General features: G+C 36.4%; 1 protein-coding gene across 3 annotated transcripts in view; it reads left to right on the top strand.

Moving 5' to 3' along the window:
- Positions 1–26,320, top strand: part of GLCE (glucuronic acid epimerase) — a 116,127-nt gene that overhangs the window by 49,408 nt on the left and 40,399 nt on the right. The window lies entirely within an intron of this gene.

The following is a 26,320-nucleotide window of genomic DNA, read 5'->3' as shown; positions in this document are numbered from 1 at the left end:
ATATTATTAGGAATTCATCCATAAGGAAGTTTGTCCCTTTCATTCATTCAGTCATTCATTCAGTCATTTACATCCTTATGTACACTTATTTTATACATTGGCTTACAGTCCAAGCTGTGTTATTTATTTTGTTGCTAAAATTATTTCATCGTTGACTCCTGTGTCCCTTTGACGTATTTTGAGTACTTCCTTGATTTCTGGCACTATCAGATGCTCCAGACTCATCTTGTATTGTCTCCACCCTACTCCTAGAATCAGGCATTTCTCTGAGCTCTGGTGTAGAGCTGGTATTGGAGAATGGTGTTTAGAGACCAGTGTCGGGGTGCTTTTATTGGGGTGTCACTCTAGGCCTTTTCAGAGGACAGAGGTAGGAATTAAACACTGTATGCTAATTGATGCGTCTGTACACATCTTTAATTGTTTCTGTATTTATCCATTTGTATTATATATTAAGCAGCATATATGTTAAGTTCATACCAACGTCTGTGACTCTCATTCAGTACCATAGGGTTCATTCTAGCTTTCTCCTTTGAGCTTATCTGTAACTTCTCTGAGAACGAGAAACCTGGCCTATTTACTTACTTGTTCCACCCCAGTATACATGTAAAAAGCAAATTCAGAATTAACCAGTACTCTCATGAGAAATAAACTTACCAACTAGACTACAGTGTTTATGTATAGTCCCTTTTGTATTTAGCCTTAAAGTTTCCACTTAAGACGTGGTTTTCCAGAGTTACTTAATTCAGCTCATTTTCCTCCTAAGCTCTTCAGTGGGGTTTTGCCATTCATTTGCAGTACCATCAGATTCATTTGTCACAGACTGCATTCTATCTTAAGATTTCCCTAATATCGTAGTGGATTTTTAAAAATTCGCATACATTAAAGTTCACTTTTTGCAATGTACAGTTCTGCGGGTTTGGGCAAAGGCACAGGGTCATTATCTGCTTATCCCAGTACCATACGGTTTCATCACTCTGAATATTCTTCTGTTAAAAGGTTCTGGACCTAGTTGCAACTTGTGTATGTGTGGGTGTGGAGGGCAGAGGAGTTCCCCACACCAACAAGCAGTTCTCAGACACCAGGCTGGGTGACTTACAATTCAACTAAATTCTGACACCATCTACCCAGAGGTAGCATCAGATTCCACAGGTTGAGGGCTCAGTCCCATCTGACTGACTGCCACCCCACACCTCAGTTCACACACACACCAGTTGCAAGTCTAGGTTGACACCAGTGATTCTGAGCCTCCAGCTGTAGATCAGAGGTTCCAATGACCCCCTCCTTTGGGTTTGATTAATTTGCTAGAGCAGCTCACAGAACCCAAAGAAACATTTTACTTACTAGATTATTGGTTTATTAAAAAAGAATATACCTCTGGAACAGCCAGATGGAAGAGATGCCTAGAGCGAGATATGGGAAAAGGGTGCCAAGCCTCTATGCCCTTTAGGAGCATACCACTCTCTCCAAACGCTCTTGTACTTACCAACCTAGAAGTTCTCTGAAACCCTTCCTGGTTTTTCTTTTTTCTTCTTCTTCTTTTTTTTTTTTTTTTTTTTTAATGGAGGCTTCATTACATAGGCATGATTGATTTAGTCATTGGCCATTAGCAGTCGATTCACCTCCAGTCCCTATCCCTTCCCTGGAGGTCAGGCCGCAGGTGGGGAGTGGAACTGAAATTTCCAACCCCCTAATCACGGTGTTGGTTCTTCCAGAAATCAGCCTCCATCCTTACTTAGTTATTTTATGGAAGTCACCTCATTAACATAAACCCAGTTGTGATGGAAAAAGGGGCCTGTTATGAATAACAAAGGACCAAATATAACAAAGGATGTTCCTGTTGCTCTTATTGCTCAGGAAGTTTTGGAACAGTGAGCCAGGAACCATGAAGGCAAAATATATGTGAGAAATATACTTTGGTCATCTGAATGACCAAGTGTATGTATTTGTTATAAATCACAAAATTGCACTAAAGTTCTGACACCATTCTGCCTGGAGATAGTAGCAGATTCCACAGGTGAAGGGTTCAGTCCCATAGGGCTGCCCAACCCACGACTCACTTCACATACCTGCTTTGTAAATCAGCCATTCCCACATCCCCCCTTCCCTGACAACCACTAATCTCTTTTATTTTCATATTGTTTTGCCCTTTCCAGTGTGTCACACACATGCAGTCATATACTATGTAACTTTTTGGATCTGACTTCTTTCACTGAGCAAAGTGCGTTTAAGTTTTCTCCATGTCACATGAATCAGATGGTTCACTCCTTTTTATTCCTGCAGCGTATTCTGTTGTAGGCATTTACCACAGTTGTTTTATCCATTCATCTCGTTGAAACAACTTTCTAGGCCCAAGATAGAGCTGCTCCTGCTCTAGGTGCCACATCCGCAAACCTGTGTCCCTATGAAAGCTCCGCTTGACCAGAAACACGGTATCTCTAGTCAACCAGTCCCTGGTGTTTACCAGGCCACCTCTGGGCCTTCTCCTCCCAAATGAGGTTGACTGTGTGGCTCTCGCCAGTCAGATATTTTCTGTTTCTCTCTTCCTTGTTCTTTATTCTTTATTCTATAAAAGCTTCCTGCCTTCTGCCCCATTTTCAGTTGTTGGAAGGGCGACTGTCTACCTCATAAAGTGTTAAATAAAATTTGTTTGTATCACCTAAATTATTTCCTTTAATCATTTTCTTTTTAAACAGCCCATTGAAGGACATCTTGGTTCCTTCAGTTTTGGGTGATTTTGAGTAAAGCTTCCATTAAACAATTGTATACAGATTTTTGTGTGAATATGCTTTCAGTTGGCCTGAGTAAATATCTAGGAGTTTGATTGCTGGGTTGTGTAAGTGTAAATTTAACTTTATAAGAAACCACCAAACTGTTTTTCAAAGTGGTTTTGCCATTTTTCATTCCCACCAGCAGCGCATGTGAGTTCCTGTTGATCTCCATTTTTGGCAGCATTTTGTGTTACCGTGTTTTTTTATTTTAACCATTCTGATCAGTATGCTTTTTGTTCATATTTAAATTGGATTGTTTTCTTTCTTTCTTTTTCTTTCTTTCTTTCTTTCTTTCTTTCTTTCTTTCTTTAAAATTGGAGTGTTTTCTTACTGCTGAGTTTTGAGAGTTCTTTATTATTCTGGGTACAAATTCTTTGTTGCATATTTAATTTACAAACATTATCTCCCTGTGTATAGCTTGTCTTTATATTATGGTAAAAAAAAATTTCCAGAGCAAGATTTTTTAATTTTGATAAAATCCAATGTATCCCATCTTGTTTAATGGGTTGTATTTTGTTGTCATGTCTAACAACTCTTTACCTAGCCCTAGGTCACAAAAATTTTGTCCTATTTTGGGGAGGGGGGTAGGTAAAAAGTTTTATAGTATTATATTTTACATTTAGGTTTATGATCCATTTCAGTTAATTTTTATATGATATAAGAGGTTTAGGTAAAAATTCATTCTTTTTTTTTTTTTTTTTTTTTTTTGCATTTGGACACTCAGTTGTTCCAGCACAGTTTGTCAAAAAACTATCCTTTTCTTATTGTATTATCTTTGCACCTTTATCAAAAATCAGGTGGTTGTGTTTGTGTGGAGCTATTTGTGGACACTGTGCTGATCCATTGGATTGTATAGTTCCTCCAACTTTTTTTCTTTTTTTTAAATTTGTTTTTTGATAGTTTTGGCTATTTTAGATTTTTTGCCTTTCCATATTAGTTTGAAAATCAGCTTGTCTACAACAACAAAAAATCCTGGGATTTTTATTGGAATTGAATTAAACATGTAGACCAGTTTGGGAGAGATTTGACATCTTTACTGTTTTGAGTCTTCCAGTCTGTGAACTTGGTATATCCTTCTACTTACTTGCATCATCGTTGATGTGTTTCATCAGCATGTTGTAGTTTTTAGCATACAGATCCTGTACATGTTTTATCAGATTTATACCTAAGTATTTTGTTTCTATGGAACTATTTTAAATAACATTATTTTAAAACTTTGGGGGTTCTGAATTGTTCACTGTTTAGTATGTATAAATATAATTGATGTTTACCTTGTATATTTTGACCTTGATAACCTCATTTATTAGTTCCAAGAGGGTTTTGTTTGTTTGTTTGTATTCCTTCGAATTTTCTAAGTAGACAATAATGTTTTTTGCAAATAGGGACAGTTTTATTTCTTATTTGCTAGTCTTATCAGTCTAGAGTTAATCTGTTTTTCAAATATTTGGTAGATTTCATTAGCGAATACATCCGGGCCTGGAGAATTTCTTCTTTTGCAAGTTTTTAACTACAAATTCAATTTATCTAATAGTTACAGCCTGTGCAGCTTATCCATATTAATGTATGTGAATGTTAGTAGTTTATGGTTTCAGGGAGTTGTGTGCATAGAGACTTGCTCACAGTATTTCCTTGTTATTCTTTAAATGTTTGTACAGTCTATTGTGAAATTTCCCCATTTGTACTGGTACTGAGAATTTATGTCTTCTCCCTTTTTGTCTTATCATTCTTGCTTGTCTTGATCTTTCACAGAGCTAATTTAGGTTTTATTGGTTTTTTAAATATTAATTTCAATTTCATTGATTCCTGCTCTTTATTATCTCCTTCCTTCTACTTGTTAGTTTGCTCTTCTTTTTCCAGTCTCTTAAGCTGAAAGCGTAGATTATTAATTTTAGATTTTCTTTTTTCTAATGTATTTTAATGTCAAAACTTATCCTCTAAGGATTGCTTTAGCTGCATTCCACAAATTTTGATATAGTGTCTTATTTTTGTTGATTTCAAAATATTTTCTATTTTGCCTCTGATCCATGGATTTCTTACAAGTGTGTTTGCAATTTCCTCCTCTTGGGAGAATATCTTGTTATCTTTCTGTTACTGATAATTTAGTTTAATTTTATGGCAGATAACATCCTTTGTATGATTTTAATTTTTTTTAAGTTTGTAGAGGTTTGCTTTGTGATCCAGTGCATTACTTTTCTGTTGCTGCTTTAACAAATTACCACAAACAGTGGCTTAAACAGGACAAATTTACTGTCTCACAGTGCTGAAGCCAGTTTCACTGGGCTAAATTCCAGGTGTCAGCAAGACTTTTGTTTCTTTCTGAAAGCTCTGTGGGATAATTTGTTTCCTTGTTCTTTCCACCTTCTAAAGGTGCTCACTTTCCTTGGCTCGTCGCTCCTTTGGTGAGTGGCTCACTACTTATGACATTGTATTTAAAGAATGCTTCTTTCTACTATTCTTTTTTGATTTTCCCTTAATTGATGTGTTTGGATCTTTTACATTTAATGTAATTATTGATATGTTTGAGTTTACATTTACCATTTTCTTTTTTTTTTTTTTTTAATGTTTTTATTTATTTTTGAGACAGAGACAGAGCATGAGCAGGGGAGGGGCAGAGAGAGAGAGGGAGACACAGAATCCAAAGCAGCCTCCAGGCTCTGAGCTGTCAGCACAGAGCCTGATGGGGGCTCGAACTTGCAGACTGTGAGATCATGACCTGGGCTGAAGTTGGACGCTTAACCGACTGAGCCACCCAGGCGCCTCATACATTTACTATTTTCTTATTCTGTCTTTCCATTTGTTACCCCTGTTTTTATTTCTCAATTTTCCCTTTCCTGCCTTCTTTTAGTGTTTGGTGTGTGCGTGCGTGTGTGTGTGTTGGTGTGTGTGTTTTGGTTAGGTATTCTATGATAATTTATTGATTGTTTTTAATTATATCTTTTTACGGTTTGTTTTTTAGTGATTGCTCTGGAAGTTACAATGTGCTTAACTTTTCAGTCTACTTAGCATCAAGATTTTGCTAGAAACTGTACCATCATACAGTCAGTCCCTTTACTGTGCCCTCCACTTTATGCTGTAGTTGTGTTATATATTGTATGACATACATTGAAAGCTCCACCACAGAAGGTTATACTTCGTGCTTTCAACTATCAAACATATTTAAAGAACTCAAGAGGATAAGAATAGTCCATTATATTTAATTCGATATTTAACAGTTACATTGCTCTTCCTTACCAATGTTTCAGTTTCCTTATGGCGTTATTTACCATCTGTTGGAAGAATTTCCTTTAGCAATTCTTTTACAGCACTCCTGCTGTCAAAACATTCTCTAAGTTTTCCTTCATCTAAGAATGTCTTTATTTGACTTTCATCTCTGAAGGATATTTTTGCTGGTTATGGAATTCTGGGTGGACAGTTCTTTTCTTTCAGCACTTTAAAAATGTTCTACTTCCTTCTGGTCTGCATGATTTCTGAAAATAGATTCACAGTCATTTGAACACTTTCCCCCTCTAAGTAATGTTAAATTTTTCTGGCTGCTTTCAAGACTTTTTGTCTAAAGTTTTCTAAATGTGGCTATTCATGGATTTCTTTATATTTATTCTCTTTGGGGAGTTGGCTGGGCTGCTTGAAACTCTAAGTTTTTGTCTTTCAACAAATTGAACAAATACTGAAATCCTCCCATATTAGGATTTTTTAAAAGTTTATTTATTTTTGAGAGAGAGTGTGTGTGTAGGTGGAGGGTGGGGGGGCAGAGAGAGGGAGAAAGATAATCCCAAGCAGGCTTCGCACTGTCAGCACAGAGCCCAACACAGGGCTTGATCTCATGAACTGTGGTACCATGACCTGAGCCGAAATCAAGAGTCAGACCATTAACCGACCAAGCCACTCAGGTGCCCTTTGTTGGGATTCTGGTGTCATTAATGTGGGATCTGAGGCACTCTTCCTGTTTTGTTTTGTTTTTAATCTTTTTCTCTGTTCACAGAGGATAAATTCTGTTCCTCTGTATTTATTCATTGACTTCATCTTTTGTTATCTCTTTTCTGTTGAGTTCATCTAGTGAGCTTTTAATTTTGGTTGTTGATACTTTTTCACTTCTGAGATTTGAGTTTGGTTCTCTTTTTATATCTTCTGTTTCTTTTTTGAGACTTTCTATCTATCCGTTTGTTTCAAGAATGTTTGCTTTTACTTGGTGAAGCATTCTATGATGGATTGCTCTAATATCTTTAATATCTTCCTCAATTCTAGCAACTGTATTTCCTTGGTGTAGGCATCTTTTCCCATGCAAGTTGAGATTTTCCTGGTTGTTCATTTGCCAAGTAATTTTGGATTATATCCTGGAGAGTTTGACTAGTATGTTATGAGACTTTGGGTCTTGTTCAGTTCCTGTGCAGAATGTTGATGTATTTGTTTTAGTAGGCAAATAGCCCAGTTTGGTTAAGGATGCGAGTTCCTGTGAGTTGTGACTACAACATTAGTTGGATTTTCAGAGCCTTTGCCATGCTCTATGGATCTGTCCCACATGTGCACCACACATGGGCCATGCTGGAACTTGGGTAGTGGTCTATATCATAGTTAAGTCTCAAAGTCTGTGCTTGTCTGGGTCAGATACACACATGTGCTGCTTGAGATGACCCTGGGAGTCCATAAACAACTTTGAAGCTTTGCTTTCCGAAGCTGCTCCTTCTTTGGGATCTCCCAGTAATTTCTGATTCCTCAGGGCTCCCCTTTTCTCTGACCAGAAAGGTAGAGCTTTATTTTTTCTTCTCTAATGTGCAGTCCCTACAACTGTGCCCATATCCAGCGCCAAGTGGCAGAATAACAGAGAGAAAGCAACAGGGATTCACCACATCCTCTTTGGACCACAGCTCCTCTAATCAGAGGGAGGTTTTCCCTTCCTCAGAGTTTTAGGGTCCTAATGGGCCTCCATTGCCAAAGCTGCTGCAGGAGGCTGAGCTTGAGGGAATGGGGGAGGGATTTCCACACTTTCCTTTTAGTTGGAAGATCCCTTTCCCTCTCCTAGAGCCAGCACTAATGCCCACTTCTAGTTTTGGGGTGGTATTAGGTTCAGGCTAGAGGATACCTGAACTGGAGGTTTACATACTGGAAAATGATGTTTCAGTGGTACTTCAAGTTCTGGTCTTCTGACCCAATCTTTGTGCTCCTGTTTACTTTTCAGAGTTCTAAAGTAGCTGTTCCAAGGGGCGCCTAGGTGGTTTAGTTGGTTAAGTGTCCAACTTTGGCTCAGGTCATGATCTCACGGTTGTGGGTTTGAGCCCCGCGTCGGACTCTGTGCCGACAGCTCAGAGCCTGGAGCCTGCTCCAGATTCTGTGTCTCCCTTTCTCCCTACCCCTCCCCTGCTCACACTCTCTCTCTCAAAAAAAAATAATAATAATAATAATTATAATAAAACAAAGTAGCTATTCATGTATTCTATCCAGGTCTTGTAGCTACCTTTACTCAGAGAGACAGGTTGGAGTATGATTAACCCATTTTATCTGGAACTAGAACCTGACTCAAAAGCTTTAAATTTTATTTATCTAGGAATTTGACCAAAAAACTGAAGTTTTGATTAAATATATTTTGAGTTTGAAACCAGACCTGTAATAATAGAGTTTAAATTCTTTCATTTGATTAATGTAAGATTGCTTAGTTAAAATTAATCATATCCCCACTATACATTTTGAAACTTATATTTTAATGTGTGCTCTCTATTAGCACATTTTTTCAGTTTATCTGAGATTCTGACCTCACAGTATTTTAATGATTTCTTTATCATATAAATAACTGATGTCTCACTTCTAGATTTAAGAGGACATAATAACTTTCAGAAACAAGGGAACATGTGATCATTTGTTTACTGAGGGTATTATATATTGATAATCAGATCTGTTTGCCTGGTTGCAGGAATCAGCAAACTATGGCCCACAGGCCACTCACCTATTTTAAATAAAATTTTATTGGAACATAGTCACATCCATTCCTTATGTATTGTCTGTGGCTGTCTTAGCACTACAGTGGCAGAGTTCTCTAGTTCCAACAGTGTCTGTAGAGCCTGCAAGCCTAAAATCTAGCCCTTTAAGAAAAGTTTGTTGACCTTTGGCTTAGAAAACTGAATCGAGAGTATCTTAACCGTGCTGTGTAATTATATGCGAAGTGACAGACAACTGTATGAAAACTAATTAGAGATTATTTTTTAGAAAGAGGTGTTAATTTTCTGAAGTTATTGATTTTAAAAATAAGACAATGCTGTGAGCAGTTAAATGCCAAGTTCTTATTTCCAGTAGAAGTCTTAATTTTGCTTAGATTTAAAAAAAATTAAAGTTTATGTGATAAAGGTCAAGCTACTTCCTGCTCTAAAGAAAAAAAAATAAAAGGCACACAAATGTTTTTAATTCTGTTTTCTTTCCTAGTAAATTTAAACAGAACATTTTGGAAGTAATCATTATGTGTTTTAATATCTGTCCTAGTAACAGAAGTATTTTAGAGTACATAAATTTTTTAATGAAATAAAACTGATTCTAATATAAAACTGTGTTTTAGTGGTTAAAGTTGGAATTAGTTTCTCTGAAATTTGTATTGAATCACTTATACTTGTTTGTGATTCCTGAAATTGTGAGTATTTTAAAAATGGAAGATAGAAGGAAAAATTAAAATATGAGCCTACATAGTTAATAAAATGTTTTATAGGCTGCTCAGGAATCTCTTGGCGAAAGAAAGACATATTTTTTTTTAATGTAAATAAACATTATTATTAATAACATATAATATTATTTTTGAGAGAAAATGTGTGAGCAGGGGAGAGAGGTGTGGGGACAGAGGATCCAAAGCAGGCTCTGTGCTGACAGCCTGATGTGGGGCTTGAACTCATGAACCGTGAGATCATGACCTGAGCCTAAGTCGGACACTTAACCAACTGAGCCACCCAGGTACCACAGAAAAACATATTTCTTAAACGTGGACATATAAATTTGAATTTCCAAGCAATATCAAACAAAGGGATTTTCCTTTTTTGGAAACCAAAATCTGAAAAATAAATTCTTTTTTGCTACTTTCTAGGTAATGTTAACAAAATAAGTTTCTAAAGTCTTTATATCATAAGAACTATTTGATTTGAAAAAATAGTCTCTTTTATAACATGCATAAAGCTGAGATACATTTGACTTTTTTTTTTTAAGAAGATATCTTTTTTTTTTTTAACGTTTATTTATTTTTGAGACAGAGAGAGACAGAGCATGAACGGGGGAGGGTCAGAGAGAGAGGGAGACACAGAATCGGAAGCAGGCTCCAGGCTCTGAGCCATCAGCCCAGAGCCTGACGTGGGGCTCGAACTCACAGACCGCGAGATCGTGACCTGAGCTGAAGTCGGACGCTTAACCGACTGTGCCACCCAGGCGCCCTGATACATTTGACTTTCTGATAGACTTGTGTGAGGTGTCTTTGCTTATGTTCTTATAAAATGAATTTAAAACTTTTAAAATTAACTTTTAAAGGAGGAATCTGGAATTTTATCTGAAAGAGTGTATTTTGCATTATTTTATATCATTTTATACTTCAATCAGTATAGACTTAGAGTACTTACACATTTGAATTATGAAGGATGGATAACATTAAGCTACAGAAGAATTGATGGGACTCTTGGTAGCTTGAATATGTGAATGAGGCCATCTTAGTATTATGCGTGTTTAGCTGTGGTCTAAACTGAATTGGTTTGGGGAAGTACCTATCTGATTCATAGATTGAGACTTATGGATAAGAATTCCCTTTTAAATGATGGATGATATAAGAAGGTACTGCTAAAGCTTTTTGCCTCTATCAAAATCATATCTTAAGATGTCTTTTTTTTTTTTTAACTTCTCTGATTTATGTTTTGTCATAGTCCTTCCATACAGACTTAGATTAGTTAGATTTTTCTAGGTCAACATAAAATATTTCATTTTAAAAATCAAATACTGAGCCACTGTTAATTTGACAGTATCACTGCAATTAGATGCATGAGTTGAAGACACAGAATTTCTTCTTTAAATGGAATATGCGGCTTGTTTTTTAGAGTATATGTGTCTGGAGAAGAAAGCTTGGGTGGACAAGTTAGGAATTTTTTTCTGAATGTCAATATCAATCCATTTGGGCTGCTGTAACAAAATAACATAAACTGGGTAGCTAATAAACTATAGAAATTTATTTCTTACAGTTCTGGAGGCCGGGAAATTCAAGATCTGTGCCAGCAGATTTAGTTTCTAGTAAGGACTTGCTTTCTGATCAGTAGACATCTGTCTTTTCCCTCTGTTCTCATGTAGTGGAAGGGGCGCGGGAGCTTTCTGGAACCACTTTTATAAAGGCACTAATCTCACTCATGAGGGCTCTGCCCACATGACCTAATCACCTCCCAAAGGTCCCTCCAACCAAGTACCATCACATTGAGGGTTAGGGTTTCAACGTGAATTTCCAGGGGACAGAAACGTTCAGATTTTCAGTTTTGTAGACTCTGATAATGTCATTGTATAGCCTTTAGGGCAGTAAAGACAGTAATTTGGAAATAAACCTTTAAGGTTTATCCTTATAGGAGATAATGCAAAAATTGTTACTTTATTTGATCATTATGGGATTTTCTTCAACTTGTTATTTTATAATAATTTTAGGTGTAGAAATAAGTCTAAAGATAGTATATAGTTTTTGTATATTTTTCATGGGATGTGGTCTCACCAGTCGTGAGCTGAAATCGAGTCCAACGCTTAACTGAGCCACCAGGTGCCCCTGATTTGTTTTTAAGTAGGTGTGGAGCCCATTGTGGGGCTTGAACTCACAACTGTGAGATCAAGACCTGAGCTGAGATCAAGTGGTGAATGCTTAACTGAGGCACACAGTTGCCCCTCCTTTGATGGTTTGATGGTGATTTTCTATTCCACTTCTTTCTCTTACATTTATTAATTTTATTTCTTCTGTAAGAAAGAGTTGTCCTTCCCCACATTAACTTATTTTATTTGATCATTTGTTTATATCTATACACATTCTTGGATTTTTATTTTTTTCTCTGGATTAGAAACAGTACTAGTGTTGATTTCTTTTGTTGCTCACATTGTTTCAGTTTTGGCCCCTGGGAGCCCTTTGAAGTTTGCATCTTTGTCCTTTCAAAGCATCTTTTTTTTTCCCCCCAGCAATTTCTTACTCTGTGGCTCTACACGATGCTCTAGGCTCATCTTCTATTTTTCCTGCCCCAGGCCTGAAATCACTCACATCTCCAAGGAGCCCAGGTCCATCTGTTTGGAGAATAGTCTTTACAAACCAACATCTGGGTGCTAGGTGTGCTCATTGCTACTGAGGCATTAACTGCTTCTAGGCCTTTCAGACCTAGAAAATGTGTGCATGTATACTAACCCACACATACACACACACACACCTATGTTTATTTCTGTATGTACTATCTGTATATATATAAAACATTATTTGATACTGATACTTCCAACTCCAACCTAGCACCATAAGGATTATTCTCGCATTTCCTTTTGCTTATTTGTAACTTATTTTGCCCACAGTGAGAAACCTCTCATTATCTGCAGTTTAATTATGTATTTGCTATCCATGTATGTAGTAGTTTCAGAATTGCTCAGTCATATACTTCTGAGAGAAACACATTTACTAAATAGAATACAGTCTTTGTGTACAGTTCTTTTTATCTTTATTCTCGCAGAGTCTAGCCAAAATGCTCCAAAGCTCGCTAAGTCAGGTCTTTTCTCCCATATCCCCTTCAGTCTGCTATGTCATTCATTTGTAATACAGTTAGATCCAGTTTTTCACAGTTTGTTTCCATCGTCAGTTTCCCCGACACTCTGGTTTGTTTGTTTTTTTTAATTTATATTCAATAAAATTCACTCCTTGTGTTGTACACAAGTTCTATGGAAATGCATAGAGTCATGTATCTACCAGTAAGAGTTCCATCATCCACAATATGTCTTCTGTTGCCCTTTCATAGTCAACCCTTTTACCCAGCCCCATTCCCAAACCTAGCAAGCACTTACGTGTTTTCCATGCCTTTAGTTAGTTAGCTTTTTCCAGAATTTCATATAAATGGGATCAAAGAATATGTAGCCTCTTAGGACTGGCTTCTTTCACTTAACAAAATGCATTTAATATTCATCTATCTGTTACACAAATCACTAGTTTGTTCCTTTTTATTGCTTAGTAGCATTCCATTGTATTACCAGAGTTGTTTATCCATTTACCTGTTGAGGGACGTCTGCGTTGTTTCCACTTTTGGGGGATTGCAAATAAAGCTACGTTTACATGAAGGTGGTTTTTGTTTTTGTTTTTGTTTTCACTTGGGTAAATACCTAGGAGTGGGATCACAAACTTTATTGTAAGTACATATTCAACTTTCTAAGAAACTGCCAGACTTTTTTCCAAGTGGCTATACAATTTTGCATTCCCGCCACCAGAGTATGAGAGTTTCTCCTGCTCTGTATGTATCCTTATCAGCACATTGGTATTGTCAGTCCATTTTTGTCTTGTATCTGTTCTAATATCTGTGTGATGGTTTTAATTTGCGTTTCCCAAATGTCCAGTAATGTTAATATGCCATCCATGTTTGTAAATGGGTAGCTGGTCCCTTTTATTTCTCTTGATTTTCTCCTTTTATGATCAACCCGGTGGATAGTCTTTTCCAATATAGTTTTGATTTAACTGGTTGCTATTATCTTTGACGATTTGGCTATATTTTATAATAAGTGCACATTTCCATTATGAGTTTTGGCTTTCTGTACTAACTACAGTGGAACAAATGTGTTTATGTAGCTGAGTATTTGAATGATAATTTTATTGTTGTTTAAAGCTAGATTGTTTTATAAGAATCTACTCATAGGGGCGCCTGGGTGGCGCAGTCGGTTAAGCGTCCGACTTCAGCCAGGTCACGATCTCGCAGTCCGTGAGTTCGAGCCCCGCGTCAGGCTCTGGGCTGATGGCTCAGAGCCTGGAGCCTGTTTCCGATTCTGTCTCCCTCTCTCTCTGACCCTCCCCCGTTCATGCTCTGTCTCTCTCTGTCCCAAAAATAAATAAACGTTGAAAAAAAAAATTAAAAAAAAAAAAAAAAGAATCTACTCATAGATTACGTCTGTAACTACATAGACACGCAAGGTAAGGTAAAACATAATAAATTCTCTGCCAATGCTAAAGGTTGGCTTTGGATTGACAAATGTCACTGTAGAAAAAGAAATCTTAGGGTCTTTGGTGAGATCTTTTCCCCTTTGACTATCAAATGAACAAACAAACCTGATACTTTCTTGGGATGTCTGTCAAGATATGCAGCCTTTGTTATATTCTTATAAACTCATTAGTTAATATTAGGTGAAAGAGATTAGAAGTGAATGTTTTTAAATTTGCCCCAATTTACATAAACATTTAAATTGACAGCTTAAAAATAACATGTTGCTTCCTTGAGCTGAATTAATAAAAATGTGTGGAATACTCATCACCTACGTTCTTGCATTTCAAAGACTACTGCTGAAAAAAGCTGTAATTCAGTAACTAAGTTCTTAGTTTAAATTTAGCTTCTATCAGAATGAAGTAAAAACATATATAGTTTTATTGAGTGATTTTTACCCTATTGAAGCTTTGTATTTACTGTTTCTGTTTTGCAAAGGCCTGTATTTGATCTGTTAGACTATATGCAGGGATGCCAGATTATTTAAATAGATTTTTCTGTTTGTTTGCTGTATAAAGTCCTTTTAAGAACTTAGTATACTTCATAAAATGTATGCTTAAGTTGGGAAAATAATTATGTAAGCCTTAAAGGATAATATTGCTGTCAATCACTTGGTTAATTATGATGATTCTGTTGATATGGATTTTTAGTTAACAAAATGAATTATCCCCAGTTTCAGCAGAAAAAGCCAACTTAAGCAGTATTTTATTTACATATTCAGATTATGAAAATAATGTTATTATTAGAACTTATTACAAATGGAAAGATGCCTTTCTTGTCTGCTTTAGAATGAGGCTTTTCTTTTCTTTTTTTTTTTTAAGTTTATTTTGAGAGAGAAATAGAGCATGAGCAGGGGAGAGGCAGAGAGAGAGAGAGGGAGAAAGATTATCCCAAGCTGACAGCATGGAGCCCAGTGTGCGGCTCGATGCCACCAACTGCGAGATCATGACCTGGGCCAAAATAAAGAGTTGGATGCTCAACTCACTGAACCACCCAGGCACCACCAGAATGAGCCTGTCTCTTTAAATATCCTGTTTGATAGTGTGATTACATTACTGATGATTCTAGTAGCTGAACCTGGGTTGTTGTTGTTAGTATGATCATGGCAGTTTGAATTTAAACCAGCAAGTCTTTTAAAATTAATTTATTTTGATGGGGCGCCTGGGTGGCGCAGTCGGTTAAGCGTCCGACTTCAGCCAGGTCACGATCTCGTGGTCCATGAGTTCGAGCCCCGTGTCAGGCTCTGGGCTGATGGCTCAGAGCCTGGAGCCTGTTTCTGATTCTGTGTCTCCCTCTCTCTCTGCCCCTCTCCCGTTCATGCTCTGTCTCTCTCTGTCCCAAAAATAAATAAACGTTGAAAAAAAAAATTAAAAAAAATAAATAAATAAAATTAATTTATTTTGAGACAGCAGAGGAAGAGCAAACAGAGAGGGAGAGAGAGAGTCCCAAACAGGCTCCATGCAAAGCATGGAGCCTGATGCTCAACCCACTGAGCCACTCAGGTGCCCCTAAACTAGCAAAGTTTAAATTGGAAATTTTAACCTTTCTATAGTGGCTGCTCTGGTCACTGTATATTACTTATATTGACCTACCTTTTCAGACTTTCTTTGTAAATAAGTTCTAGATAAGAAAAAGCAGCCTTGTGTGTGTGGGGGGTGTGCTAAATATATTTATGCTATAAATATATTTTATTTCCTTCTTTCCATTTTCCTTGGAACAACAGGGGAAAAAAGAGGAAGGGGGGGGGTTGTTTTCTAATGTTTTGATGGTAGCTTCTTCCGTATTTACAGATTAGGAAGGTGAACTTTGTGACTTCGGTTGATTTTGCTTTAGATTCCAAGAAGTGGCAGCCACAAGCAGTTGTGCATGTGTGACAGTTGACAGTATCAGCTTTATCTTCCAGTATCGAAATCATGATTTCAAGTGCCTGGGTGACTCGGTTGGTTAAACCTCTGACTTTGGCTCAGTTCATGATCTTGAGATTCGTGGGTTCAAGCTTGGGATTCTTTCTCTCCCCCTCTCTCTTCCCCTTCCACTCGGTCTCTCTCTTTCAAGGTAAATAAACTTAAAAAAAAAAAAAAGAAAGAAAGAAAAGAAAGAAATCACCATTTCTGAATTTGGGGAATTGAGGAAGTATGGAGTTTCACTTTTAAAAAACAAATTGTTAATGTTTATTTTTGAGAGAGAGAGGCAGAACACAAGCAGGGGAAGAGCAGAGAGAGAGACACACAGAATCTAAAGCAGGCTCCAGCCTCCAAGCTGTCAGGACAGAGCCCGACATACTTGAACTCACAGACCATGAGATCATGACCTGAGCCAAAGTCAGACGCTTAACCAACTGAGCCACCCAGGCGGTCCCCTTCTTTTTATTTTTATTTTTTTAATGTTTATTTATTTATTTATTTTGAGAGAGAGAGAGAGAGAGAGAGAGAGAGAGAGAGAGAGAGCGCACAAACAGGGGAGGGGCAGAGAGAGAATCCCAAGCAGGGTATGTGCTTGTGGGCACAGAACTCATGAACTGTGAGACATGACCTGAAGCTGAAATCAAGTCGGGAGCTTAACCAACTAAGCCACCCAGGCGCCTCCATAGTTTAACTTCTGAGCAGCTGTTCTTTGCTTGACTCCAAATCAGGTGCTGTAATTTCCACGTTATTTAACTTAGTCCTCACAATAGCCTACATGGTATGTATAATTACCCACATTTTAACAAATAAAATGTATCTAAGGTAACAGCTAATAGTGGCAGAGTCGGATTTTGAACCTTTTGTTTTTTGAGCTAAAAGCCTATGCTTACCCATTATACTGCCTCTCCTAAAATGAAGAAAATAATGGAAATTACTAGAAAATCTCTAAACATTAAACCTCTGGGAGAGAAACTAATAATTAGGTAAGACTGAGATTACCTCAACCTTGGTAGTGTTTTCTTCAACCTTAAGGGACCTCGCTTTTGGAAGACTTATTTTATACAGGTTATATGAGGGAACTGCCAGCATAATACATGTTAATTAATAATAACACATGTTAATACATAATACATGTTAATGCATAAAACATGTTAATGCTAATGACGATTGAGTCTCCAATTTATGTCTCAAAAAGGATTCTAGTGATGTTAGTGATAATTAGCTTTCTTGATAAAAATCGTGTGTGAATCAGAAATAATACGTGTATGAATTGCTTAGTAGTAAAAAATAATTATTTCAAAACTTCACACTTCTAGTAACTAGTAACTTTTTAGTAGTCTGATTAAGTCTAGTTTAATCTTTATCTGAATGGTATTTTACCCCATAGTGATGTTATACTGTCAAAATTAACGACTATATGTAGAATTGGTGTCAGTTGTAAGAGTTTTTCCTTAACATTTTCATTGTATTAGTGATCTTATTGTACATTTAGTGTAAATCCATCTATACGCCAGTCATTAGTTATTTAGTATTTCTAGCATATTAAAATTCTCAAATCAATAAATATAGAAAATACTTCAAATATGATAAAATTGTATGGGAAATTGTTTCAGTATATATAAGCAGTCAAACTACAGACCTTTTGTTAGAAGTGCTGTTAGTTGACATCTGGTAAGAATTCATTATTCTTTTGTTAATATTTTAGGGAAAAGTATAATATTAAGTAGGATGATGTAAAAACATTACTTGTTTATTTACTTATTATTTACTTATTTGTTTTGGTGTTACACGAAGATCTATACAGGCAGTAGGTTGGAAAGGAAAGTACACCATTAGGAATCAGCACAGTTGAATTGTAATGTTGGTACAGCCAATACTAATCGTGTGACTTTGGACAGAGCATTAAACTCCTCTAGATCTTAAATTCTTTTGTCTGTAAAGTAATTAGACTGTGGGTTCTTTTTAAACATTTTTTCTCTTAATTTTTTTTTAATGTTTATTTAGTTTTGAGAGAGAGAGCGAGAGCACGAGAGAGCCTGGGAGGGGCAGAGAAGGAGGGAGACTCTGAATCTGAAGCAGGCTTCAGGCTCCGAGCTATCAGCACAGAGCCTGACGCGTGGTTTGAACTCATGAACCTTGAGATCATGACCTGAGCTGAAGTTGGATGCTTAACCAACTGAGCCACCCAGGGGCCCCTAGACTGTGGTTTCTAAGATTAATTCCACGTCTGTGATTCTTAGGCCAGAAATTATGTCTGTACTAAAACTAATGTAAATGGTATAGTTGGTCTACTTTTCTTTTCTGGTTCTAACCAATAAATAGGGATTTTTGTTTTGTTTTTTTGTTTTCAGAATGAGCAGCCCAGCACAACTGTGCTGGTGAATTTAAGTGCTGAGAGTACTCTATATACCTATAGTAATACAGTACATGTAAAAAAAAATATGCTTCTTGCCATTAGGAATAAAAGACTATAACATTAGCCAAATATTTTTAACCTTTTTTTTTTTCTTTTTTGCAGGAGGGAAATAGGGAAGGGTTAGATTATTTGGACCTCTCTATGCTTAGCATAATGTGGAGTAAGCCCTTAGTACTGGGAATGCCTGCAGTACACTAGGCACCTTTGTATCAGCTCTCATGGAATTCCCTGTCATCTTAGTCAAGATGTATGTTCTTTACCACAGAGTTCAGCATCTGATTATGTATGGTCTAATTCTCTAAATAATTTGTTAAAATGATTATAAGGTTTTGGGGCACCTGGATGGCTCAGTCGGTTGAGCATCCGACTTCAGCTCAGGTCATGATCTCACAGCTCAGGAGTCCGAACCCTGTGTCAGGCTCTGTGCTGACAGCTCGGAGCCTGGAGCCTCCTTCAGATTCTGTGTCTCCCTCTGTCTTTATCCCTAACCCACTCGCATTCTGTCTCTGTCTCTCTCAAAAATAAATAAACATTAAAAAAAAAATTTTAAATTTGATTATAAGGTTTTTAATAGCAGTTGTAATGCCTCTTGTCTTTATGTCCAAGTGCCTAGTAGGTGTTCAATAAACACTGTTGGTTGGATCGTCATGTATAAGGAATAGTAATGTTTTGGGGAATGATAAAGGTTTTGAAACTTTGGTAGACATTAGGTTGAAAGTATATGAACAACTTGCTGTGAGGTTTAAAATTTTGAACTTTGACTTTTTTAATTAAAAATTCTTTTTCTCACTTTTTTTTTTTTAAGATGGTGGATTGTGGTGGATTTATTAACATTTATTGAGTACTTTCTGTGTGCCTGGCATTGATCTAAAACCCTTTACATGCATTAACTCATTAATCCCAATCTATGAAGTAGTTTTTTTTTTTTTTAATGTTTATCTATTTTGAGAGAACATGCGAGAGTGGGGGAAGGGGCAGAGAGAGAGGAGAGAGAGAGAATACAAGCAGGCTCCATATTGTCAGTGCAGAGCCCTATGCAGGACTTGATCTCCCAATTTCACGAATCATGAGATCATGACGTAAACCGAAATCGAGAGTTGGTTGCTTAACCAACAGAGCCACCCAGGTAGGTGCCCCTGAAGTAGTTACTCTTTAAACCCATATGGTATGTGAGGAAACTGATATGTAAACAAGTTAAATCACCTTCTTAAATACAGAGTTAATAAGTGACAGGGTAAGATTCAAACCCATAAGGAGCAATTGGAAGCATACATCCTTAATTACTATGCTATACAGCTTCCCAGTGTTATATATGTGAAGTTTCAGAATTTTGTTGGACTTCGGGCTTTAAATTCATCAGACCTCACACACACCCATTTCAATTCTTTGTTATTATAGTGATTAGACAATCTTGTGGTTGTGACCGCTAAACTCCTTATCTTTAGGTGAGTTGGATAAAAATTAGCTCTTTGACACAAATAACACTTTCGTTCCAAACTATTAACACTTTAGAACTATTTCATGAGTAATAAACTTGATTTTGGCAAAGTTCCAAACACTGCTATTGTTGGAACTGTCAAGCTAGATAGAATTTTGGATACTGTACTAAGATAGACATTGAAAATAGAATATTTTTCTAAAGATCTCATAAGCCTCCTAGTCTGTATAAGCCCTGTCTGTCCCACAGATAGATGTACAATGCAGAAGATAGGAAAATCCAAGGCAATAATATAGCCAATCAGTCCCTTTAAATGTAGCGTTTTTTCCTTGTCTATAGTGTTTATTGCATAGCAGTATAGAAATAATGGGGTCTTTGGAGTAAGGCTAAATTGCCAAGCAGGAAAGTTTATACTACGAAGAATCCCAACTCCTTAATGAAAATCCAAACATGGCTGCATAGAAACTTTATAAGGACTTCATGTTCATGTATATTCCTAATCTGTAAATCAGGACTTTAAATATAGATTTCCTGTCTTCAGCCAGAGTAAGCATGCCAACTAATGAGTATATTCTTGAATGCATGTCAATAGGAAAAAAAAAAAGGCACACACACACACCTCACATATAAAATTATTGCTTACTTAAATCAATGGTGATTGATTGTTTAAATGTAATTTGAGTTAGGAGACCATGTGTGAGCAAGAAATAAATTTGTTTTGCTAAAGTCATTAAAAGTATCAAGAATATTTGTGACTTCCCCCAGGCCTTGATTATCCTGACTAGCCTAATTTGTATGTTCTACAGTAAGGGTATCCAATTAATCATTAGGGGCCCCCTATTTATATATAAGCATACTTTGGAGAGAAAATATCAGTATTAGTGAAGTGTTAGTGAAGCCCTATAACAACATAACTCACTAGTCTTAAATATTAATTGCTCGTTATAGAGCTGATACTAGAGTAGGTATTGCAGAGGAAACTTCTAAAAACACAGCCAATAGAATGAACTGTTAGATAGCTTAATCAGGGCAGCCAGCAACTTATTTTTTCTAAGACACTAAAAAAAACGGGATAACTTTTTCTTTCTTTTTTTTTTTTTTTTGAGCAAAGACTTAGGACCAAGCAAAGTCTTGTAAGAAGCAATCTATGAAGAATGTTGAATGCAGACAATAAAAGTTAGAGCCAAAATTAATAAAGTAGAAAACGAAAGTGCAAAAGGGAAAATCAACACAATCACTACTTTTAATAAAAACAGTAACTCCCCCCCCCAGAGTATTGATGAAGGAAAAAAATAAAAGCATAAACAACTACTACTACTACTACTACTACTTCTTCTTCTTCTTCTTCTTCTTCTTCTTCTTCTTCTTCTTCTTCTTCTTCTTCTTTTTAAAGAGAGACAGAGGGAGAGTGTGTGTACCCATCAGAGGAGGGATCAGAGGGTGAGAGGGAAAATCTTAAGCAGGCTCCATTCTTAGGGTGGAGACTGTTGCAGGGCGTTGCAGGGCTTGAGCCCATGACCTTGGGATCATGACCTGAGCCAAAATCAAGAGTCAGATGCTCAACTGACTGAGCCACCCAGGCACCCCTAAACTTCTAGTTTCAGGAATGAAAAAGGGACATTTTAGCAGATACTTCACATGTTAAAAAAAAGAAGAAGATTTTTAAAATAACTTTATGCCAATGGATTTGAAAATTTAGGTGAAATGGACAAATTCCTAGGAAAACAGCACTTATTAAAACTTTCAAAAAATTAGAAATCTGAATAGTTTCATATTAATTAATGAAATTGAGTCTATAATTTGGAATGTTTCCGCACATAAATTTCTAGGCTCAGATGGCTTCACAAATGAATTCTTCCAAGAATTTTCAGTAGAACTAACATCAGTATTACTAAAACTCCTTCAGAGAATAAAAAGAAAATATTTCCCAACCTGTTCTGAGGATTGTATAACCTTAGTATCAACACCTGATAAGGACATTATAAAAAATTTCAAGTCTATTTTTCTTGTAAATATAGGTGAACGAATTCCAATATATTAGTAAATCAAGTCTAAGTAGATAGATAGGTAGGTACAGAAGTAGATGTCATGACCAAGTTGAATTTAATACAGGAGCACAAATTTGATCTAACATTCGGAACTCAGTGAATATAACCAAATTAACAAAAAAGAGAGAGAATTACATCATCTCAATAGGTTTTATCAAGTGGAAGCATTTGATAAAATTTATCTGTTCATGATTTTATTAAATGCTTATAGTAAACCATCAGTAGAATGTTAATTCCTTAGTCTGATAGAGAGTTCTACCCGTGCCACCCCCAAAATCTATAGCAAGCATCACATAGTGGTAAAATGTTGAAAACATTTATCTCAAGATCAGGAATAAAACAGGGGTGACTGCTATAACCATTTGTGTCCACCATTATATTGGAGATCCTAGACCTAAGCTGTCTAATACCTTATTTCGCAATTGAAATTTCAATTAAAATTATAGGTCATCAATCAAACTGGCCGCATACCACATCTAGGCACATGTGGCCAGTGGCCACCAAACACAACAAATATAGAACATTCGCATTACCACAGAAAGTTCTGTTGGACAGTGCTGGCCTACTCAGTGCACTAAGGGAGGAAGCAGAAAACTACAGTTATTTACAGATGACATGATTGTTACAAAGAAAATTCAAGAGTCTACAAACTAATAGAATTAAAAAGTGAAATTTTTGCAGGGTTGACCAGATACATAATTGACATAATAAAAATCAGTTTTAGGCCTGAATACCAGCTATAAGCCCAAAATGAAACCCTGTCAATGTATCAAAAACACCAAATATCCAAACATCTAACAAAAGACCTCTACACTTCTCCCCAGGTAGATTCAATGCAGTCTCTAACAGAATCCCAGATTTGTTTCTTAGTTTAGTTTTTTTTGAAATGGAGAAGCTGATTCTTAAATTATGGAAATGCAAAGAGCCAAGAATAGCCAAAATCATACTGAAGAATAACAAAACTGGAGGATTTATATTACAAGATACCAAGACGTTATAAGGTGACTATAATAACGACAATGTGGTTCCGCCACAAGAAAAGAGCCCAACAGATATATGCATGTATAGTCATTTGATTTATATTAAAGATAACATTGCAGTGCAGAAGGAAAGGATATTCTTTTTAATAAATTGTAGTGGGTTTATTAGACATACACGTGGAGAAAACAAGATGAATCTTGACCTTGACTTCAAACCACACAAAAAAAATAAATATAGATGAGTTAATACATATGAAAAGTAAAACAATAAAGCTTCTAGAAGAAAACATCTTTAAAAAATTTTAATTGAAATGTAATTGATAAATATTAGCTTCATGTCTATAACATAGTGATTCAACATCTATATACATTAAGAAGTGTTCACCATGGGGGTGCCTGAGTGGCTCAGTTGGTTAAAAATGTCCTACTTTGGCTCAGGTCATGATCTCATGGTTCGTGGGTTCGAGCCCCACGTCAGGCTCTATGCTGACAGCTCAGAGTCTGAAGCCTGCTTCGGATTCTGTGTCTCCCTCTCTGTGTGCTCCTCCCCACTCACACTCTGTCTCCCCCTTTCTTTCTCTCAAAAATAAACAAACATTTAAAAAAAATGTTCACCATGGTAAGTGTAGTTACCATCTGTCACCATACAAAATTACTACAAATTATTGACTATATTTCCCATGCCTTACTTTACATTCTTGTGGCTGATTTATTTAAAACAATTTTTTTAATCGTTCATTTATTATTGAGAGACAGAGCATGAGCACGAGCATGGGAGGGGCAGAAGGAGGGGGAGACACAGAATCCCAAGCAGGCTCCAGGCTCTGAGCTCTTAGCGCAGAGTCCGGCGCGGGGCTCAGACTCACAAACTGCAAGATCATGACCTGAGCTGAAGTCGGACGCTAAACTGACTGAGCCACCCAGGTGTCCCTTGACTGATTTCTTTTATAATTGGAAGTTGGTACCTCTTAATCCCCTTCACCTATTTTGCCCACCCCCTACCTTTGTCCCCTCTGGCAACCACCCATTTTTCTCTATGTATGAGTCTGTTTTTGTTTTGTTGTTTTTGTTCATTTTTTTTTTTAGATTATACATATGAATGAAATCATATTTGTCTTTCTTTGACACGTTTCACTTAGTATGATACCTTCTAGGTCCATCCATGTTGTCACAGTGACAAGATTTAATTCTTTCTTTATGGCTGAATAATACTCCATTTTATTCGTATACCACATCTTTTTTATTCATGTTATCAGTGGACACTTACGTTGCTTCCTTTTCTTGGCTATTACAGATAATGCTGCAGTGAACATAGGACTGCATGTATTTTTTTTTTTTGAATTTTTTTTTTTGAATTTTGGGTGGGAAATACCCAGAAGTGGAATTGCTGGATCATACAGTATTTCGACGTTAAAATTTTTGAGAAACCTCCATACTAGTTTCCGTGCTGACTGTACCAGTTCACATTTCCATCAACAGGGCATGAGGGCCTCTTTTTTCTACATCCTCACCAACACTTGTTATTCTTGTTTTTGTTTGTGTTTATTTTGTTTTTTGATTTTTTTAACTAGCCATTCAGACACCTGTGAGGTAATATTTTATTGCTGTTTTGATTTGCATTTCCCTGGTGATTAGTGATGTTGAGCATTTTTTCATATGTCTGCTGGCCATGTGTGTCTTCTTTGGATATTTCGGTTCAGGTCCTCTGCCTGGTTTTTAATCCGATTGTTTGCTTTTTTCATACGAATTCTATAATTTATATATTTTGGATTTAACCCCTTATTAGAATATCCTTTGCAAATATCTTCTTCCATTTAGTAGGTTGCCTTTACAATTTGTTGATGCTTTCCATCACTGTGCAAAAGCTTTTTAGTCGGTGCTAGCCCCAGTTTATTTTTGCTTTTGTTGCCCTAGCTTGAAGAACAGATCCAAAAAAATATGAATAAGACTGATGTTCAAGAGTTTACTGTCAGTGTTTTCTTTTAGGAGTTGTATGATTTCAGGTCTTACATTCAGGTATTTAATCCATTTGAGTTGATTTCTGTATGTGGTATAAGAAAGTGGTCCAGTTTCATTCTTTTGCTTGTACCTGTCCAGTTTTCCCAATACCATTTATTGAAAAGACTGTGTTTTCCCCATTGTATAGTCTTGCCTCCTTTGTTAAAGATTAATTGACTGAATAAGCATGGGTTTGTTTCCGGGCTCTCTGTTCTGTCCCATTGATCTATGTCTCTCTTTTTGTGTCAGTACTGTACTGTTTTGATTACTGTAGTTTTTGTAGTGTAGTTTGAAATGTGGGTGTGATACCTCCAGCTTTTTTCTTTCTCAAGATTGCTTTGTTATTTGGGTTTGTTTGTTTGTTTTTATGATTCCATAACAATATTTAGTATTATTTGTTCTAGTTCGGTGAAAAATTCTATTGGAATTTGGATAGGGATTGCACTGAATTTGTAGATTGCTTTGGGTGGTATGGACATTTTAATGATACCAATTTTTCCAATCCGTGAGCATGGTTTATCTTTCCACTTGTTTGCATCATTTAAAAATTTTTTTTAAATGTTTATTTATTTTTGAGAGAGAGAGAGAGCATGAGCAGGGAAGGGGCAGAGAGAAAGAGATACAGACACAGAATCTGAAGCAGGCTCCAGGCTCCAAGCTGTCAGCACAGAGCCTGACACAGGGCTCGAACTCACAAACTGCAAGATCATGACCTGAACCAAAGTTGGATGCTTAACCTACTGAGCCACCCAGATGCCCCTGTTTGCGTCATTTTTAATTTCTTTCATCAGTGTCTGGTAGTTTTCAGAGTATAGGCCTTCTTCCTCCTTCCTCCTTGGTTAAATTTATTGCTAGGTATTGTATTCTTTTTGATGCAAGTGTAAATAGGATTATTCTGGCAATTTGTTATTAATGTCTAGAAACACACATTTCTATATATTAATTTTGTATCCTGCAACTTTTCTGAATTTACATATTAGTTCTCATGTTTTTTTTTTTTTTTTTTTTTTTTTTTTGGTGGAGTCTTTAGGGTTTTCTATATACAGTATCATGTCATCTGCAGGTAGTGACAGTTTTACTTATTTACCAATTTGGATGCCTTTTATTTCTTTTTCTTGTCTGATTGCTGTGATTAGGAATTCCATTGTTATGTTGAATAAAAGTAGCAAGAGTGGGCATTCTTGTCGTGGTTTTGATCTTAAAGGAAAAACTTTCAGTTTTTTACCATTGTGTATGATGTTAGCTGTAGGTTTGTCATATATAGCCTTTATTATGTTGAGGTATTTTTGAGAACTTTTATACCTACTTTATTGAGAATTTTTTATCATGAATGGGTGTTGAATTATGTCAAATGGGCTTTTCACATCTATTGAGATGATGATATGGTTTTTATCCTTTGTTTTGTTAACATGGTGTACCACACTGATTGATTTATAGGTACTGACCCATCTTGCATCTCTGGAATAAATCCCACTTGATGGTGGTGAATGATCTTTTTAGTGTATTGTTGAATTCAGTATGCTAATATATTTATGAGGATTTTTACATCTGTGTTTATCAGGAATATTGGCCTATAATT

The sequence above is a fragment of the Leopardus geoffroyi genome, chromosome B3 (genome assembly GCF_018350155.1).
Source record: "Leopardus geoffroyi isolate Oge1 chromosome B3, O.geoffroyi_Oge1_pat1.0, whole genome shotgun sequence".
NCBI classification, from domain to species: Eukaryota; Metazoa; Chordata; class Mammalia; order Carnivora; family Felidae; genus Leopardus; species Leopardus geoffroyi.
The sequence above is the reverse complement of the archived record's forward strand: the minus strand, read 5'-3'. Positions and strand labels throughout refer to the sequence as shown.